Source organism: Tetrao urogallus, assembly GCF_951394365.1.
Source record: "Tetrao urogallus genome assembly, chromosome: 12".
Lineage (NCBI taxonomy): Eukaryota > Metazoa > Chordata > Aves > Galliformes > Phasianidae > Tetrao > Tetrao urogallus.
This window is the reverse complement of record NC_136825.1, coordinates 9,338,377-9,359,923: the sequence shown is the minus strand read 5'-3', so window position 1 is coordinate 9,359,923 and position 21,547 is coordinate 9,338,377. Positions and strand designations below refer to the sequence as shown.

General features: G+C 39.7%; 1 protein-coding gene across 1 annotated transcript in view; it reads left to right on the top strand.

The window, feature by feature from the left end:
* Positions 1-21,547, top strand: part of CHST8 (carbohydrate sulfotransferase 8) — a gene marked incomplete at both ends in the record, with an annotated part of 124,906 nt that overhangs the window by 44,210 nt on the left and 59,149 nt on the right. The window lies entirely within an intron of this gene.

Genomic DNA, 21,547 nt, shown 5'->3' with positions numbered 1-21,547 from the left:
GCAGCAGCAGAATACAATAATAGTTCTTCAGAGCCTCCAGGAGGTAAAGCAGAGCCACGAGCCTGCCTTGGTAGCAGGGAACTGAGGTTCTGCAAGGGTAACCACCCCATCAAGGCTGAGTGACAGCAGATGAGATTTGGCTGCTCAAGCAGCAGTCACATAACCATTACAAAGAGACTATGTAGCAGTAGTGATTAACAGATTCAGGATCCCTCTTTGCATTTCTAGGGATCGGCAAACTTTTCAATGAAGCAATCATCTGAAGGACTTGTATCATTAGAATGGATCAGATCAGCTTTTACACAGGCTGGATTAGCGAAATAACTGACAGCTTCAAATTGGTAGATGTCATTGAAGCAGCAATGCTAGTATAAATACCAAATGCTTCTCTATGAGGAATAAATGACATTTTCACAATTTCACCCAGAGGTAGTGCTGAAGCTAGCAATTCAGAGAAAAGGCAGTTTGGATTTATGTGGCAGGTAAGTCTTCACAAATTACACAGGCTGCTTTGTCAGAAAATGAAGACCCTCTGAAATTATTCATGCAATCTACAGATATGACCTAGGGTCAGCCCAGTGATTTAATAGCATAAAGACAACGCCAAGTATAAACAGAAGTAAAGTTTGGAAAAATACATAGCATTCAAGCTCCTGCAGATAGCTAATCCAGGTGCTTAAACCAGAAATCTGTTAAGATAAGTATTCTCCCTGGTAACATACTAGAAGACTTCACAAAGTACTCAAAATAAAAGGGTGGCATTTGCTAGAAAGACAACTATGTATTCACAACAGACAGTGGTATTTAGACTGCTTTCAGCAAGAATTAAGGGTTCTGGGCCGCTAGGTACCACTCGGAAGAGAGGTAAAGATGTGATTTTAGTGACAGGTTGGAAAGAATAACTAAAATGGGCCTGACAAAGTTGTGCTTGAACCACCAGTTACAAATCAGATACATGGGAACATCTCCATTCTTCCCACTGAGGAACTTGAGTTCCTCTTTCGTTCCCGAAAGCAAGTGTCTGCTCCAGTCACTGTGGATTCTCTCACAAACGAAGCACATAAAGCAAAGTAACACTTCCCAGCCACCTCAAAAAGGTAAATGTGTAAAAGCAGCTAGAGCTGAATACAAAATGACTTAGTATAAATATCTCTGAAATGTTTTCTATGTACATTCACTTGAAAATACCACACTGATAAGTAAGTTCAAAGCTGCACATAGTTTTGCATACTGTTAAATGGCTTAAACTTTTCTTTCATTTTTGATAGGAACTGTGGAGTAGAAAATTATACTGTCAATATGGATGGAAAATGTTGCCTATATTTAGACATTACAACAATCCTGCTTTTGTAATCCTTTAAATAGATCTGTGTGTGCATTATAAATTTATAAACACGTTCAGTAGTTGATTGCTTCTTTCCTTTCCATACAAGGGTGCACAAGAGATGAACACGAGCAGAAAGCTCACCTGGGGCCAAGGTATTATTGTTGTTAATCATAACATCACAGCGACAACTCTTTGCATTTGCTACTCTACTAAACATTACTAAGAGTTAATTCCAAGGTATTGGCATCATTGCAGACAAAAATTGGATACCATATTTCTGCATAAAATCCATCTTTTCACTTTGCAAATATCAGTGCATGCTAAATATTTGAATTTTCTCTGCATTCGAGGTTTTAAAGTTCAGCATTAATTAGTGCAATCAGGTGCCAAACCATTCAGTTCCCAGGAGAACAGTAGTACAGAATGAGCTATGGCAAAATTCCAGGGACCGAATCTATAATATAATAAGATTCACACTTTTAGTACAGCGTAACAATTTCTTACTTTACTCTATGGGCTTTGCAAAGAACAACCTATAAAATGTTTTTTAAAGCATCTTAATTTGACAAAAATAAGAGCTAAATTATCTTATAATGCTGATGTTAATGTTTGAAGGGGAAGGCAAATCACCCTAGCTAAAAGCCGAGTCAGCTGGGTAGGAGCTACTGCATTCAGAAATGAAAGTTATGTGAGTGCTGTCTAATTTTCCTTAATATTTACTCTAACTCTCATTTTCTTCCCACCAGTCTCATTTCTCTTTCACATGTTTGCTAATGAACAGACTACCAGCGAGAGGCAATACTTCAGAAACAAGAGCATACCTATCTATTAATGAAAGGAAAATAACTGAGACATACACAATAATTAGCAGGCATGAATTCAAAAGCTAATTTTAGATTGTTGGTTTGGAAAAGCCTGACAAACGTGTCTGAGCTCACTCCCATGAACACCACCAAGAGATCAATGAGACAACGTAGTTAAGACCTTGCGTACTGGGAATGAGATCCTTCTCCATGTTGTTTGGTTAAGAAATTCAAATATCCTCAGTGCTCGCCTCTTACTGAAAACAAAAATCACCAAATGTCATAATTACAGCCAGCTTACTTCTGTGAATAAACTACAGGGGATTCCATCACAAGCTCCCAGCAGAGGACCGCTTGGGCTGGCCTGAGGTAACAGCAGCTATGCAAGGTGCAGCTCTGTGATCACCAGGATTAACGAATCCCTGCTCTCCTCCAGATTTGTGTGTCACAGCTGAGTGAAGAGTTGAGCTCAGGCTGAAACTCTGCCAACAGCTGAGGCGTTTATTCAGTGTTTCTGCCTTGCAAATTCTTACAGACTATCCAGCCTGACAGTTCATGCTGCCACATTCCCTTAATCCAAGAATTTAAAGGGTTTTTCACCCAGTTGCTCATTTCCATGAAGCTGCTAATAGTTTAATTATAGCTGAGATCTCTTTTGTTACATTTACTTGGAAGTCATTTGTGGGTTCAAAAGCCACCAGAGATGGGAAAACACAGGCACAGTGTGCTTGTGGAAATCTTTTCTCCAAAAAAACTAAATTTAAAAGAAAAAAATATATATTGCATGGAACATATATAGCAACACAAAGAAGGACTGTACTGGTTGCTCTACCTGGTTTGGTGAGTGCGTGCTTCAGCAAGCACAGCTGCTTGCTGCGAGTGTTATGACTGGAAGCATATACCCAACAGCCTCCTTCCACCCTGATCCCAACGTTCCTCGGCTTTGTTAGGGCTGGCCACAGTGGGAACAGATGAGGAGCCTGTGACTTCAAATCACATTACAGTTCAGCCATTCCCCATGCGGGCTCGAAGTGGACACACCACTACTTCAACCCATAGTGAATGATAAGGTGATAATGGTTCTCTTCATCAAGGATTTTGTACTACTGAGACCACTTTTCTGATGCTTCTCAGAAGAAACTTACATCATGCAAAGTTAAATAATCACCTCCACCAAAGCAAACACCACAGCACAGCTGCTCAGCTCGCTGCTTAGTGTTTTCCCTGCTAAAAACACTCACAGGGTGCATGCTGTGAAGGCTCGCTGGTGCTTAACGTGAACTAACCTGAACACATTAGGTCTGTCAAGAGCTGCATTATTTATGACCAAGTTTCACAAAACATTGATAAAATGTGGCATCTAAACTGTAGTTTGTTTGATCGATTACTTAATATATTTTACTGTCTTTTTTTCTGGAAAAAGTCGCACCAGTTCTAATGAAGTATGCTGTACCTTTAATCAAATGTCAAGTCTGAACACCTCAGCTTATGTCTTTTGGTGGAATGCACTTGGCAGCTCAGGGCACGTCAAGTTGAATAGAGCTGTAGCAGCCTAGTGCACGATGAGAGCTCCCAAGTACGTTCTCTGATTCAAGGTTATCTCGTAGATTGCAGATTAGATGTTCATTTGCCTTGGCTTATGTCAGCGTGTGCTGTCCTAGACTGAGAAGGACTTCTGTTCCCTCAAAGTGCAGACTGTGCTGTATTTAAGGCTGAAATCATACCCATGACGAGACTATCTGGGGAGAAAGGCCTGAATTAGCCTGTTTCTTTCTTGCAGACACTTCCCCACCTCTGCAATACTTCAGCTGATTCTCACTGTAAATCTCATCCTCTTCCCAGAGAAGATTTATGTAAATCTTAATTACAGCATCACAATTTCAATATTTACTGACATGCTGTAAATCCACTGTGTACAAAGCAGACTAGGATCCAATAATAGAGAGGCATTGTTTAATTATATGTTTATTAGAGCAGTAAAACTAATAATCCCCAGTAAAATCTTTGAAAATTATCCAGTCGTGGTAGAGTAATCACTCTCCTTTCAGCACAAGATAAAAGCACGGCAAACAGATATTGCTGTATCATAACGCTGTATCAGAATTACACAGCCCCCGAGCCCAATTCACACTGCCAGCCTCTCACAATCATGTATTTAGAATCACGCATTAGAAAAGGAATTGAATAATTCAAGTGTTAGTGCCTAAGTCAATTATTTCATCTCAATGGGTCTCGCTCTCAGGGAACAGGCTCTAAAAGCTCATTTTAAACACAGCTCTGATTCAAAGCCAGCAACAGTTAGGGCAGTCTTTCCTTCTTAACAACTGTCTACAGATGAGGCCAATCATAACTGAAAATCTTATAAAGCCCCCCACGGCACTTCATCAGGTTTCTGACAAGATTTTTTTCATATGTACAGAATACATCCTTGTTCAGACAGAACAACATGGAGGCATTTTGCTTTTTGCGCACTTACAGTATGCGTGTCCTCTTGATTACAGTACCCCATAGTGCACAAAAGAATGCAAGCCAGCCATGTAAAACAGAAAATGCATATTTATCACAGGCTTTTCCTATAAATTATTCCTAATGTGGAGGAGAACACTTAATACAATGTACATGCATTTCTTAACATAGATACAAAGCACGGGTGTCTCTTTATGCACTTGCGAGTTAAGAAGCTGTTCTTTAGAGCTTGTGGGATGTGGCTGTTGCTAAGACAACTGTGGTGCAGCCACTTACAATGTCCGTGATCATGCACCAGAAGCTGTAATTTACCCACAGGTTCCTCATTTATTAGAGCAGAGAAACAGCAGGATGGTTGCTGCAGCGCATCCCACATGATGCAGCATGGGGAGAGTGGCTGGCACTGCACGCTCTGGGTCTCAACTGGTGCTGCAATTGAAAGGAAGCAAATATTGCAGCATATGCTTTGTCAAAGCAAACGTAACTTCTGAGCCTGGGAAGGGAAAGGAAGTCCTACCACTTGCTGATTTCCTCAATTAAAACACACCTTTCAATATTATAGACTTCTGAAGGATTTACCAGATTTTAGTACGTGTCTGTAATGAGATATAAATGCAGGAGAACTTCAGAGCCTGGCTCAGTAAGCAAAAGCAGCACAGTCTGGGACTTTACACTTGGTTACTCCATTGCGTGGCAAGGAATAGAGGAATAATTAGGATTCTCATACAGAGCAAACAGTACCTCATGCCCTGTGTTTTACCACTAGTGAAGATGAGCTGGTACTATGTCTTTGTGATGCTGTTCCCTTTCTGAGAACACCTTCAGGTGTCATCACAGACACCAATGCTATCTTCTCCAAATGCATCACAGGGAGCACTTCATCACTAACTCCTCGCCCACTTCTAGGAGGTTTCTACAGTTCACAGTTAATCCAGCCAATGTAAGTCTTTATGTTCCTGTGCTGCCTAGGACAGAAAATTATCTTGAAACCATTTGTAAAGCCTGTTTGTTATGACCTGATGTCCACGCATAAGTGAATAGTAAAGTCACTACTACGAAATGTCCATAATGTCAGAAGATGGAGAGAGCCACATGTGGTGGGTATGTGTAGGGCTGAGCAGTCATCTACTTCTGTAAGGCATGACTGGAAGAAATTCTGGGCCTGAGGCTGGGGAAAGAGGCAATGCGAGGGCTAGCCAGCCAAGAGAAACAGGAGAACATGGACACAGATCAGTGAGCAGCAGCACAGCTAGCAGGGCAGCAGCACCTGCCTTTCAATTCAGTGAAGCACCATGATACTCTGAATTTCGGGTCGTAAAACCTCACAGGACTTGCAGCGCACAACGTATGGTGGTGTATTGTCACCACAATGACACTGACACCTGCAGAAGAAGCTTATTTTCTTCTTTTGTATATCCAGTCTCAATAGCTGTGCACCTTGTGTTCACTAGCATGTCAGTACAGAGCAGTCATGTCTGCATTACTACTGATAGCAAGCATCAGTGAACAAAGAACTGATAGACGACTATAGAAGTTAACTATGAAACGCATGTCAAAATATTCATTCTCTTGTAATCCACTACTTCTGTTTCTTTCTAAAGAGTACCACACACAGTCAAAACATTTGTAAGTACATGTTCCTACTAAGATTTTTGCGTGAACTACTCATATTATTTGAGCAGTGGTTCACACACTGTGGCATGCAGGTCTTCAAGGTTCTTCCATTTCCTTGTTTTATCACGCATTTGTTCTATGCATAACTATTGTAGTTTACTGCAACAAAATCCATTTTCCTTAAGGCGCATTCTATAATGAACACATAAAGAATGCTATTTCGTTCAGAATGTGTTACGAACAGCTTAGTATCAATTTTAAAGAAGTGTGACTAGCTTCTTAATGGCTTATTTTAGTTATTTCTCGCTGCCACTAAGCTGGAAAAAATGCTTCAAACATGTTCTTATTAAAGCACTTTGAGAGTTTTTTAGCAATGCTCAGATGCACCATCAGTGTAACATTTTAAGTAACATACCTAAAAATAGAACTGTTTCCAAATATCAGACAGGAAATATGCCATAAGGGAAATACGTGCATCATAAAAGGGAACTCATATACGTATGCAGGAAAAGCTCTCAGTGTCATAAAAGCCATTTGAGAATCCCAACTTAGAGACAGGAGACTTATGTACTTCAATCCTATTTATGCTGTTTTCAAACTGAACTGATTTTCCAAGCAATTCATGTTTGAATGTTCCAGTTAAGTCCACGGGGGTTGTCAAAAGTTCTGCACTTTGCCAAACCTCTTCCACTGAGGGGGACCCAATTTCAGATTTCTGCTTTTGAGTATTAGTTTCCTCATCTGAAGTCACAGTGTAATCTACTATATTTGAACTCAAGTACCAGCCATATTTTCCTGCAGTGATTCACATCTCCTAGGCTTCAGCATATACTTTCATCAATCTTTTCATTCCCTGATTTCAGCTTCATAATGGAGTTCCCCAAGCTCCACTGAACTCTGGGACTGCTGAGCATGAAGCAAATGCCAGAGCAGCAGATGAGGTACACATGCATGACTCACTGATGCCCTTCCTGCTGAAATTCATTCCTGCATTAATTCCTTTTTCACAAGAATTAAGGAACACCCAGTACCTTAAAAAGGCAGATGTTAAAGCAATGTATTAATTAGAACTGAATTAATCTTTCCCCTTGTCCTATCACAACAGATCCTTCTAAAAGAGTCCCCTTCTGCCTTATCCTCTTTGGATACTCAAAGGCTTCTCTCAAATCTTCCCAGAGCCTTCTTTTCTCTAGGCTGAACAGCCACAGGTCTCACAGCCCTCCACTGGACAGGCATCAACAGGTCTATGTCTCTCTTTCTAGTTTATCTACTTCAGCAGTGCCTATTAGTAAGTGAAATCCATGTATATCCCTAGGACTTCTGCTTCTTACATTCCCCCAACAGCGTACAGGATGATACATCATAATGTCTGAGCATACCAAGCATTGTCCAAATGACTTTGAAACATAACCTTTACAGCAGAATTTGTAACTGTTCAAGAGCATGATCAAACTCACCTTGAAACACAGTGGAAGAGAGAAGATCGCATCAAGCACAAGTAATAGGCCTTTCGTTTTCCTCATAACAGTAGCTATAAATAAGTGATAAAGTCAGCTCAAGGTCTGTCTTAATTCCAAATAAATAAATTATTTGCAACCAGTACAAAATGAACTAGAGAGTGTCTTATGTGTCCCCTAACTATAGGAGCTGTTCTCAGAAAGAATGACTGCTGCTGCTCCTACCTGGCTGGACAGCTGATGGTGATGAATTTTGTCATGGGTGGTATTAATGATAGCCTATTTCTGTAAAAAGACAAAAGCTGGTCCTTTCTGCACCTATCTTTTAAGGCTATGGTATAAATTGCAGTCTTTTCCTTCAAGGAAAAACAAAAAATGCTCTTAAATTCAGTTAGATGTGTGTATTCAGCTTTCTATACATCACTTTTTAATGTTTTTTTCACATTTTAAGCACAGTATGTCATTTCTACTTATCAGCAACTTGATTTCCCTTCTAAGGCATTAGATTTAAAAATCCATTCAGGAGTATGCTACTTAACTTAGTTTGACAGAAAATGATGCATGTTCCATTAAATCCTTACAAGCACCCTGTCTGTCACTAAAACCTAGCAGGCAGTATGCTTGTGCATCCTAACTTCCCGCCTTCCTCTACTTAGTCAGAAAGAAAAGAGTTAATTCCAGTACAGAGGAGCAAGGGCCACTAATTTTATTCCTCTTTATTGACACATTTGCTGGCTTCAATCAGCTTAAAGAGTGGGTTCTTCTGACTTTGTTTCAGGAATTGAATCACAGTTTCTCTTTGGAAAGGCAATCCCTTGTCAATCGTATACATATGAAAGGGTCATGAAAATTCATATCTGCTTGGATCCCTATTGGGTAATACTTATCTCTGTTGAGTCAACTGCAAAAGTACTCAATACAAAAGTAAAAGCTGGACCAGTAGTAGTTAGAAACAAAATGAGAGAAAATGGAGAAGAAAGCTCTGAACAGGGCAAGATCCATTTCATAACTGTAGATGAAAATTGCACATATACAAATTTTTCTTTGAAGAGATGTGTTTATAAATAATGTGTCAATAATGGAAGGAGGATAGAAAAGTAGTGAATAGAGACCACAGACAGCAGATGTTGACAAAGTTCTGTTGAGCTACACTTTTGACTGATGAAAACACTGCCATTTGTTTCAGGGATAAAATAAAAAAATAAAAACAAATCTCAAAGAGGACTGAGTTTTTAACTAAAATAACAAAGGAATTTCACTTTTCTGGAGAGTGAAGCTTGATGGTACCAAGAGCATTACTATTATGAGGTGGATGTGAGAGTCTCTGTCCTCTCAGACTGATTGCTCCCACAGCCCACTCCCACTTCATATGGAGCCTCTCCGGCAAGTCAGGTCCCTAACAGCAGCAAGAGGAGATAGGAAAGGAAAATAAAAGAATTTAGAGAAGAGAGAAATGCAACTTTCATATTACCTGAGTTGTTTTTTTTGTTTGTTTGTTTGTTTTTAAATATTGGATAAAAAATGCTCAGCTATATGATATCATAGTGATACTACATGAAAATTAGTAAAAGCAGGTCTATATAACGTGATGGAAAAGAGCTGCTAAAAGGAAGTGCAGACAAATAGTAACCAAAGAATACTCAAGTCCCGGAACTAAAGCTCTAACTTCCAAAGGCTCTACACATGTAGGCACTATTTGTTTCCTTCTCCTGTAAAAACACAAACCTTATTTCCTGACAGAGAGGATTCTCTAATCATAGCTGTTCTGGTAAATAATTCATTGCATTTAAAACAAGACGACAGTGTTTCTTCCTCCACTGTAACACTGACACACCTTGGTATAAGAAAGGGAAGAAAAAAGTCTACTAAGAACATTTTCCATCTAAATGCCTGCTCTATCAATGAGAAAATCAAAGAGCTTACTATGAATCTGAAATATCCAAAATAAAACAGTAATTAAATCACAGATCCCTGAACAAAGTTAAGGGCCTTCATAGTTAGCATGTTACTGCACTTCTGGAGGGAATATGACAAAATCAGTCTAAGTAGCTTTACAATAACCTTCAGTAGTGAACTGATTTTTAAAATATCTCAATTGAAAAACAAACATAAAGTATTGCTACAGAGCAGTTGTAGGAATCTTTGTCCAAAATGCCTTCGCTAATGAGGAAAGATAATGGATTTCATTTTTATGAAAGTTGTCTTTAATGTTATTAAATGGGACCAGGTTTCAAGGGGCTCATAAGCAATTTATTGAAATGGAATTAAAAGGTTCATGTACCAAATCATGAAATTTCAGAACAGAGGCACAGAACGTTTCTGGTTCCTGTTATCATTTACCATGAAAAATATGCACTGTGTTATTCATGTTTATATTAGCAAGTTATACTTGAAACAGTGTTGACTCCCATCTGATAAATGAAATGAGAGCAGAAACACCAAATTGTGAAACCTGTTATGTATGTCCATCAGGAGCAAATAAGGATTAGTCTCTGCTGCTTGAGGAACACTTACAAGTATACGCGCATAACATTCAAAAAGAAAAGGTCCTCCATTCTATTATCTGGTCATGTTGGGTGTTCTGCTACTGCTTTGTTAGGAAAAAAAAAAAAAAGCATATTGTTTTTCTTCATTTAGTTTAGGAACATCTTTCATGTTCAAAAACCAAGTTATTTCTTCTCAGTTCTGTATTATCCTGTTACCCTGCTCCCACTCTGCATATCTTTTGATGACTTTCTTTCGGTAATTAATTCTGTGTCCTTGATCACTATTTTCTAATTCCCCAGTCTCTCCTTTTTCTCTCTCCTGGAAATAAGTATGTTTAATTTATTTCAAGGCAGAAAAAAATTGACTGAATGGAATTCTATAAGGTTTTCAGGTTTTAATTTTTATTTTTTCCAGAGCCTCACTAACCTTGACATTGTTGCCTTAACTTAAGACCTATAAGCAGAGTGGTTGCCTTGCACACTCCGCATACGGGTCACTGCAAACAAAAATTGACACGGTCAGCAAACACAGCCAGCCAGAATGAAAACAGTCTCTGAAAGGCACTACTTACAGAAATTTCAGCCCGCGGGAGCCAGCAGGAGTGCTGTGAAGGTACCTGTAAAAGGGGGGATCTATAGTGCGTTCATTTAGCAACGCCTCGTTCCCCACTGCTCCCAGGGTGAAAAATGCAGGCACTAAAGTAGACACCTGGCAAGCATGCTGCTTTCAGAAATGAAAACAGTGGTTTTCAAAGAAAATGATTAAAAAAGCATAGCTAGCTTTTAGTATTGAAAAGCTTGATTTGATGTGAAAAGTCTTACACTACTACAGAGTCCAAACAGCAGCACGGGCCCGTATCCAACGCAGTGCCACATGCACAGAGCTGAGGTACCCCTTCTGTAAATGCCTTGGAGAGATGAGGTATGTTCAGACAGCAATTAAATTAAATTTCCTAATGAGTTGATAAGCAATAAAAAAGATGCAAGAGATACCCTGCGAGCTGATGAAATAAAAAAGGTGTCAGCTGCAGCACTGGCAGCAAGAGAGAAGGTAGTGGGGCTCCCTGCTCAGCATTACCTCTCCCCACACACGCTTCCCACCAAAACAAAGCCTGCAGCATGACTCCCCACAGTTTAGCCCACAGATCAACCTCAGAGCAAATTGGCTCAGTGCACTCTAAAGAGGAATGGAAATTACTTTTCTTCTCCACACTAGAAGTGATAAAATTCACCTGTAATACAAATCATTTGATTGTTTCCAAATCTCCTAGCCAGGCATTTTTACTGACAGGATAAGGATAAATGTTTCTATTTATGGAATTATTTTAGAATCTGGTAACAAAATGACTTTTTTTTTTTTTTTTTTTTCTATGAGCAGACAGCTCTCTATGAAAAAAAAAAAAAAGAAAGAAATAAAAACCTGAAATATTTTGTACCCATCTGTTAAACTCTGTGCTTTGTTGGCATAAGGAGCCATGCAGTGCACGTGCTGGAGAGGTGATGTGAGCAGGGTCAGCTCCCAGCAGTGACAGCAGGGGCTGCTCTGCAATGCTCAGGGATTCTGCTGCTCCTCTGCCCCACATTACAGCCCTGGGGAACGCACACCTGAACAGGCACAGCTTCAGTGGGGAGTGTCTTACCCTGCCTTTGAAACCACATTAAGTGCAAGGAATTACATCCCAGCCAGAAAACCACAAAGAATTCCTAGATCCCCTTTTCTCCAATTTTACTGCATGCCAACCCTGAGCCACAATCCACAGGGTAAAATGAGTATAAAACAATGGCAAAGTATACGCCCATTAAGGTCACCTGAAAACAAAACTCCATTTGTAGAATTTATCTACCAAGTCCAGTGGGATTTAGACTCAAAGCATAAGTGTTTTTCCAGAATAACACTTTCTAGATCTGCTTCTTTGCCCTACGAAGAGGATGAAAGGAGCCAAGTGAGCAGTCCTCTAGGCTGCACGTTTTTGGCTGCAGTGGATGTTGCATAGACACAGAGCATGTGAGTTCTTACAAATTAAGCCAGCACTGCAGAAAAAAGTGTGACCAAATCTGCCCTCGTGACATACTGGGGAACTGGGCCACAGGGACGTGAAATAACTTCTTCAGCCAGGAGCACACTCAGAGCTAGGCACGCTAACTTCATCAAACAGGAAATCTCTGAGAAGTCACAAGAAAGATGGAGACAGGGCAGTCTCCCCCAGAAATCCAGAAGCTGTAAGAACGTAGCATCAGCAGGTTTTGTACTAAACATAACCATCTGAGCAGAGCCCAGATGTGCATCTCAGCCAGGCCAGGTGCGAACACCAATGTCTGTTCTCCTTACAGCTGCACAACTCAAAAAGGTAGAAGAACCAGAAGGCAAGTATAGGTCCTGAGTCTTGACGTGGAGTAAAAGATAGATATAAAACAACCAAAAATGCTTTTTCATACTGTCAATGACAATTTATGTGTTTAATCTAAAGGCACACAACACCTATCTATGAAGGAGTGTGTGTGTGTGTGCATGTGCCAAAGACCCATAGATACAAGTCCTTCCCACTGCACTCCTAAAAGGCTGAGCTGATATTGAAAACACTCGTCTATTTTCTGTAGCATTTCCAAAATCTTTTACTTCTTTTCCAAGATGCTACATGGTCAAACACGGGCCAAGTTTTGAAAATGACTGAAAAATGCTTAATTCCACACTAGTTATATTTACAAAGCAGAATTTTTTCACCTGCCAAGATTTGTAAAACCACAAGATGAGAGACTCATGGGTATTTACAAATAAATAAATAGAGTGGATGCATACTAAATTAAAAAAAAATTAGTTTCTACACCAAAGAATACTGAAGCCATGGGAAAGTCTCCTGATAGGTTTTTTGAGGTTTTGACACCAGTCTTCATATATCTGTGGCATTTGGTGCCAACCTACATAAGTGATAGAAATAATTAACCAGCATTACCACTTTGTATTGCCTACTTTAATTTTAACATAGTCTCTCGCATTACATTTCCCGTTTAAGAGTAATGTAGGTTTAGGTACCTTCCCTACACAGTTCATTACAAAGAGCATTCAGCTCCGGGATAAACTTTCATTTTCTGTTGTGCTACTGGCACTGATTTCACTGATTCAGACTGCGTTCATAAAAGGTTTGCCACTATTTTCAAGCAGAATGCAAATAAGGACAGATATTAGGTTAAGGTAAGTACAAAGGCTTTCATAACAACGGGCACGAGAGGAGCCAGGCTGACAAAACTGGGAACTGATATTCTATACTCATCTGCATAAAAGGTGCAGCTGAGAAAAACTACATCTTCCTACGACACAAAACGTGCCTACCCATTACTCACACCACCCACTCCAGAGGTGAGGGAAGGTGATCATCTCAAGGCTCTTCTGCTCCCTCAAGCCTTTGTCACAGTTGGAATGACTAGGCTTTGTTAGCAAAACAGTAGCAAATAGAAGCCGAAGCAGAAATCAATGCATTTCATTTAGAATTCTACCTTTCAGCATTATTTTAAATCAGATCCGTTAGAGAGGGGAAAGCAGAGACGACAGCGCTACATTGTGCAGAGCAGTCAGTCCCCCAGACCTGCAGCTCCGCCTCTGCTCCATAAATCACCCAGCGTTCCAGGGCACAGTCTGCCATATTTGATGAAATAATGAAAAAGCAGCTGGGATACACGTGTTTCAGAAAGATTTGCATAATGAATCGTCTTCATTTGGATGTATACCGCCAATTATTGATGCTGTGCGATCTCTTTTTACTATAGCATTAACACAAATTACATGAGAGGCTTTATAGATTTGATTTGGGGAGCAATTAATTTACACCTTCTGAAGCAATTTGTGTTGCTTAGTTTTTATTTCAGTGAAAACTACACAAGCATTCTCAAAATACAGATAGGAAACCTGGTATCTCTCATACAACCAAACCGGCATATTGCTAAAAGGGCATTTCAGACTACAGCAGGTACCTCTAGCAGATGGCAAGGCACCGACAGCTTCAGGTGTTCTAAATTAAATGAATCAAGATACCACTTGTTCCAAGCGAGTGGGTGGTTAATCACATTCACCTTTTGTATTGTTGACAGATACTGTTGATTTTGGTAATAAGAAGACCGAGAATTCTGAAGAAGATTGAAATGTGTTTTAAATTCAGAACAAAAGGTCAATTTTCCACCCACCATCAACTCTTTCATTTTCCTATCAAGCCACATTTGAAATAAAAAACAACAAATAGCACTTTAGAAAGTATCAAACATGGGGATTTCCTCAGTGAAGGTCAGGAAATAAGTTGTGCGTAAGGTGACAAGCAACCAATTCCTTCTGTTACTCAGAGTTACGGCATAGATTATCATGTCTGATTTCAAACCTTTAGGCATACTGATGCAAATGTAAACCTTATTTCCACGTCCAATTCCCATATGAAGCATGATGGCACCCATTTGTACACATCTATTTCATTGCTCTCATATTATTGACAGATACTAGAATATCATATTCTACACATTTTAGCTGCATTATATAGGTTTTCATTTGTAGAATATAAATCTAAAGTCTGTCTGAGCAGCTATGAATTCTGAATGAATTCAATAATCATTATTTTGGTTTTCATTTATATTCACACATATGAAAGATGAAGCTACCATCATAAAAGGTTCTGCTCTGACTTAAAGTCCTTACGCAGTCAAAAGAATCTGTTGTGTGATCAATAGCATTAGGAGTGTAACAGACTACTTGCTGTTATTCAGAATTCTCTTAATTGGGTTTTCCTCAAAGAAAGCAATTCTGTTTCATGATTCTAACTGACAATAGCTGCTGCTTGAGTATGACAGCATTATCAAATATTCTGCTTAATGGCGACATTTGGTCAGTTTTGAGAAGTGAAGTGGTGTTTTACCAGGTGTTGATTAGGCATGAAGTGTTCATTTTTTATCTTTAATCAAATAAGCTATTCCAAAAATACTAAAAAATATACTCCCCCCATGACATGCAGTTAATATTTTATGAATTTGCTTTAGCTGATATTGTATCTTATACCTTCTCAGACTTATCAGCTGTCCATGAATTCTTCCTACCACATGCAATTGTGCCACATTCAGAGCTCTGCAGAATAAATTACTCTCCCCTTGAAGGAGGTGATAGGTCCACTGTGGTACCCCAATTAAGAGAATTCTCACATACTAATTTTATGCTTTCTAGTTAAGGACCAATTACAGTTCTAGTAGGCTGGCCTGGGCTCGGATTAAAAGGAATAGAATTTGAACAGGAAAAGCCTAAAGACACTTGGCTTCCCATGCCCTAAGCAGACTGACACCTCCCGACACATACCGGCCAGCTGTACAGCACACCCTTCTAAGACAGCCCTTAGCCACCCACCATGCTCTTCATGCACTGCAACGGCTGATCCCAACTCCAGCACCATGACAGGCAGCCCCTTGAGACAGGCTGAGCTCTGGGTGCCTGCAGTAACAGCAGGACCCCAGACTTTAGGATGGCGTATGAAGGGAGGTGTATGTATCTCCTATGGAGGCCAGGCAAACCAAAGTTCACACTTTCATAGTGACATTTAGCATAGCAGCTAACCATTCTGGGGTAGGAGGCCTCAAAAAGATGCAGCATATCCAGAAATGGGACAAACTGAGCAATGTTTGCTGTCACTTCAGTCCAACAGCCTTAACTCCCTTGTACTCTGCTGAAGGATGGCATGAAAGAACGCAGCTGCTTTAGTAGTAACAGGTATTTATCGTATGTCAGTTGTGGACAAAAGGGAACTGAAGCAAACCTTTCCAGGACTTCAGCAGTTTGGGAATGTGTCCCAGGGCAGCAGATAAACGAAGCAGACGGTGACCCTGTCAGCAACAGGAAGCTTATGTTTTCATGCAGACAAACTAACTGCTCCTGAGCAAATTCTCCAGCTCATTTTAGGCAAACACGTGCTGATGCAAACCAGCCATGTATGTTTCCAAGCTATTTTGCACAACTGGACATGTTTATGGAATTTGAAACAGAATGACCACTTGAATTAGAGATCCTTTTTGTTCTTCCAGCATCACTGAATATTATTGGTATGCATACACACACATTTGCTGCAATTATGCACACTCTAAATGTGTGCGTATCATGTGTGTCTACATGTGGCGTTACGGAGTCATAGAACACTCACAGTCACAGATATGTTAACCTTTCCAGAGCCATACACTACACTAACCCATCAAGGTACTGCCAGAGATGAGAGCAGGCATTTCCCCATCTCTCCTGACACCCACAGCTCCCCGCGTGCCTCTGCAGCTGCCATGAGAGTCATCATCACTGTGTCTGACTGGCCCCATCTCACAGAACTCATTACTTCCTCCCAGCAATCATTTTAGCAAAGAGCAGAAAACATTACAGGGCTAGAGAAAGAAAAATGGGAGCAGGCAAGATTACAAAGATCAGATGCATCTGTTAGACTGAGAACAAGAGCAGGGATCCTGTTAGGTGAGAGAGAGGAAGATGCACATTTCCAACCTTAATTTTAGCCCCTCTGGAAATGCTGTCATAGGTTAAAAGGAAAAAGCCTTCCTCTGAGTATTCTTGTGCTTCAACTGAAATTCCTCCAGGTAGTCTGTGAGTATATTAGAGAGACCTGACACATTAAGTTTTATTTTACGTTATAAATAAATAATAATATAGAAAGAGAAAAATACAATCTGAAACATGTATGTTTACCATGTATGTGTGAGAATTAGTGGGCAGAAAAAGAAAAGCTGTCAAAGCATGCCAACAGAGATGCAATTCTCTTGCTGTGACACTTGTCTTCATTTATTTACTTATTTATTTTAGTATGATAGCAGGGAAGGTAAATCAGCACAGGAAAAAATACTGGTTGCTACAGCTACAGTTCCAACAAAAATTAAATACAATAAAAATCTAAGCATCCAGGAACAGTAAATTCTTTTTCTTCAGATTGGTATAGCATCAAATGGAGTACAAACTAAAGTCATCGTATAGGTGTAAACCTCGTCTCTGGTGGAACAGATTCAAAGGGTAGCCTGCTGTCTAACACTGAATGCCCAGGAGTACGTTTTTGTTGGTCCTGGCTCTGCCTGTATGTGGGGAAAAAAAACAGCCATGTAATTCCACTACTCCACAGTTTTTCAAAAAAACTGCATTTGCACCTTCCAATCTGCCTCTCTTTCTTCCCTGAGCATATGGAAATCCTACTTTACTAATGAAAATACCTGAAGAGAGACAAAATGAACAGTTGCCAAAGAAATCCCTCAGTTTCTTTGGTAACTTACAAATCTGGGAGTAGCACAGCAAGCACATAACCTTTCAAAGGCAAAGGAGTTATGTGAATCTTGTCTATCCATACAAATCATAGCATTTTCCCTAAATCTCCATTCCTGCACTGAAACTTTTGTGATCTAGATTTTAAGTTTTTCTTTTAAGACTTAAATCCTGCTAGAACAGACCCCAACCCCCATAGGATTGCTGAGGTAAAACTCAATGACTCACTGCAGGACGATCCAATTGAAGGTTGGGCCATAACTGTGTGTGCAGCCACTGCTTTTTTTTTTTTTTTTTTGCTTCAAAATAATTTACGTGCTACAAAATAACTGACTGTGAACTGGTTTCTGCAGAACACCTTACTGGCTTTTAAGTCAATACTACTTACACTTTTGAACTATTTAAGCACTTTCAGAAATCCAAGACAAGTCTGTAAATCAGATTTGGTCTGTTCAGTTTGCCCAAGAGGCAGCACTTTCAAGTTTTCGTCAAGTCCCAGCATCAGCATGCTCTGCAACTAGTTTCTTTATGCTTAAATACTCACGGGTTACAGAAAATGAAAACTGTCTGAACTTGAGGCTTCTGAAGCTTATGTTTCAAGTATGATGTATGACTACTACAAACACTAACAGAAAAAAAATAGAAAATGAATTTTGATACAGAGAAACAATTAAATTGATAAGTTTCATTTGAAATCATCAGCTTTTCCTTACTATTAGGAAAACCATCATTAAATGGAAAAACAAAATAAAACAAAACAAAAAAAACATTCTCATCCTTGATATGGATTGGAATTGCACTGCTATATCCTGCAGAGAATACCTGTTCTCTTGAGCAAACAGTTCAGCAAAGATCTTGCCAGATGATGAGGAGCAATTGGGGACTGCAGCAAGTTCATAGCCAAGACAGAATGCACTCTTCTGTGATCTCTCTTTCTGGTGCCCATTGAATATGAGCAGCATTGAAGTGAATAGTTCTACAGATTCTGATATTGATGGCTACAACCTCATTTGAGCAACATGAGCAGCCTTCAGCTGCAGGCTCATGGTGTGATGAAATCTCTGTATGCAGAGAGGAACTGAAGTGAAGGAACTTCAGCTCAGTTCAACTGAGGAACTATGTATGGTCTGTTTGAAATTTTACCAAACGCTTCTATGCAATTTTAAAAATCAGAGCTGGCCTTTCAGCTGTTACAGCAAGCTGCCAATGCCAAATTCTGTCAGGAGAACCAACCATACCAGGGAAATTGCTTGGATCACGTGTTGACACTGCAGGAGGTGGCAATGCCCAACCAGCAGAACAGAGGTGATATATGAGAGCTGCACAGAAGTGCTGTGGAGCACAGTGATGCTCCCTGCCATCCCTTACAAGTGTTGTGCCAGCCCCACTGCTGTACTCCTGTAGCACCAGACATGGCTTTAGCAATACAAGACATGCTTCTAGCAGCCTTTGTTCAAGCTTACCTGGTACCACCCTTTTTACTTTGGAAGAGTTCTTTCATTAAAGCTGTAAATGTACAGCTGGCACAGAGGCATTATTCCAAAGCCTATGATTGAACACTGCCCTGCAGACAAATAGCCAGGTATTTTTATTTTCTGTGATACTTGTTTCATCCAGTAACACCTGCATTTACACAGACATTTTCCTTAATGTGAGCTAAAATGCTTAGTTTCATGAATTTCCAGAATGATGAGATGATCAGACAGTGGGTGATCCAGCTTTTAGTTCTTTAGTATACCATCCTTCTTGCACACAATTGTTACCACTGCATGCCTAGTTAAATTGTGCACAGCTATTCCAAAATATTGGAAAAATCCACTACAAGAACTTGGCTTCAAAACATCCCTCTAAAATTAGGCCAAAACACAAAGGATTAAGTTTTCAATCAGAATTCCTAACACTCTTATCAAACAAAATGGGAATTACATTCTCCAAGCAAATTACTGGATTATGAACAGAAACTGATAGCTGCAATTATATATGGCAGAAAACAAGCTTGCAAATACATAGGTATATTATCTGAGGCTTTCTTTGTATTTTCTTCCCTCCTTTTCCTTGTAATGAAGAAGCTGTTACTGGCAGATGGAATTAAGGACAAGCTGCTTTGAATGCTTTTAGACTGTCACTTGGTTTTACACTCAAGAGCCAACACAGATCGCAACTCCTTTCTAATAACTCTGCAACATATTTCCCAAGTACTCCATTCTCTAATCAAAACCTGTATGCACTTTCCAAATGAAGTCTGACAGCTTCTCACAGCACGTGCACTTTAAGCGACAGCTGAACAAAGTCCATCTATTCAGGGAGGCATAAACTTCTTTTCTCTTCAGTTAAGAGAATGCGAACCCCCTAATGTTAGGATAGCTGCTAGCTCCACTACTACTGTTACTACCACTTCCTTGCATTTGTGCATTGAAGACATTTATGAAATTCAAATCACCTGGAAAATTTGGATGGGATAGGAACCTAACTGCGTGTTAACTACATTCAGTTCCTACTCCACCATGGAAACAGCTAGGTCATACTGGTGGCAGTTATCTGAAGGATACGAGGTGTTCTTGTCATAGACCCAGACCCCTGCACAGTATCTTCCACATACAACCCCAGTGTCAGAGTCTGTTACTGCACCAAGCAGGTTTCCAGACGAGCAGATGAGCCAGGCAGGATCCTGAAGCCAAGCACTCCTCAGACTGACGTGACAAATTTCAGCAGCTGTCACTGATATAGAACTTCTTTTTTCCCATTACCAAGAAACTGCTCCTTTAAGATAGAGAAGACATATACCCATCTTATATATATATATATCAGATGTAAGTTGCATATTGTTTCTCTAGAAAGACAGACAACCATTAATGCCTGCATGTGGATCAAGATTTCTTCCTACACTGACCGCCCTACTCTGAAACCTTCATGCTCCAATGGAAAACTGACATAAGTCACATTCACGATGAATTCTCAAACACTTGCTTATTAGTATTATGTTAGTGAAATGTTCTTTCTTACTGAATTTATATAAAAACAGACACTGTCCTTACAGAAGAATGTAGAATCTTTTGGACAGTGAATAAATTCACAACAATGGCTACAAAAACAAATAACCACTACAGATATGCAGCTGATAGGGGAGAAGCATCATCTGCTGGACACAGTCTGCTCGAAAAAACATAAGCAAACAGGGAAAAGCCAGTTAAGGACAGAGCACTGACTTCAACTGTATACAAACTAGTTCTAACCCATAGCTTGGTGTGGCATGAGCCTGCAGTTCCCTTCCATACCTGACAGCTCCCTTTCGTTATACGAACAAGAAAATATCAATGAAATTTAACCTAAAAGCAACATTAGAAAATGTCATACGCCAGGCTGGATGCAGATAAATGAGCACTTGAAGATTTCTCAGTAGAAAATGGCATTTCTGTGGGTAACAAAGTGCAGTGTCCATAAGGTTAAAGCACCATAGCACAAAATACAAGAAGTCAGGAAAGATGATAACAAGCTATGGTCATTAAGGCTTTTTACCCTTTACTGATCTGTGAATTGTTGGCCTACGTTTTTAGACAAAGTGTATTCAGCACATACTTTCAAATAACATTCAGTAATTCAAACAAAACTATGAAAACACAGCCAAGCAGCAAAACAAATGTAAGGCTTGGAACCTCAGGTAGCTAATAGTATGCTAATGATAACTGGAGGTTTTCTATTGCCTCTATTATTAAGCAAGATAATTCCTCATCTTGCTTTTCTTCCTGTGCCTCTTTCTAGCTGTGAAATAGATGACTGTCCATAGTGCCTGGGATGTGGACAATCCCAGTAAATCCAGTTGCAATACTCTTCTGAAACAAGGGCACTGGATCCTCATTATTTGTGAAGATGCCAGATTGGACCTTTATCTATTAATTTATCTTGGAAGGTATTTTTTTCAGCAGGGGGGCATTTATTGTGCAGATGAGTACATTCCATACATGACTATAAAAGGTTTATTTGAGAAAGGAATCTGCAGCGTATTTTATTTCTTGGGATCTATTTTCTCAGTCTATATATTTGAGCACATTAATAAAATACGTGCTGTGGACCCACAGACAAAATCACCAGCATTCAGGAAAATAAAATTCACTGCTGCATTTCGTTTTGCT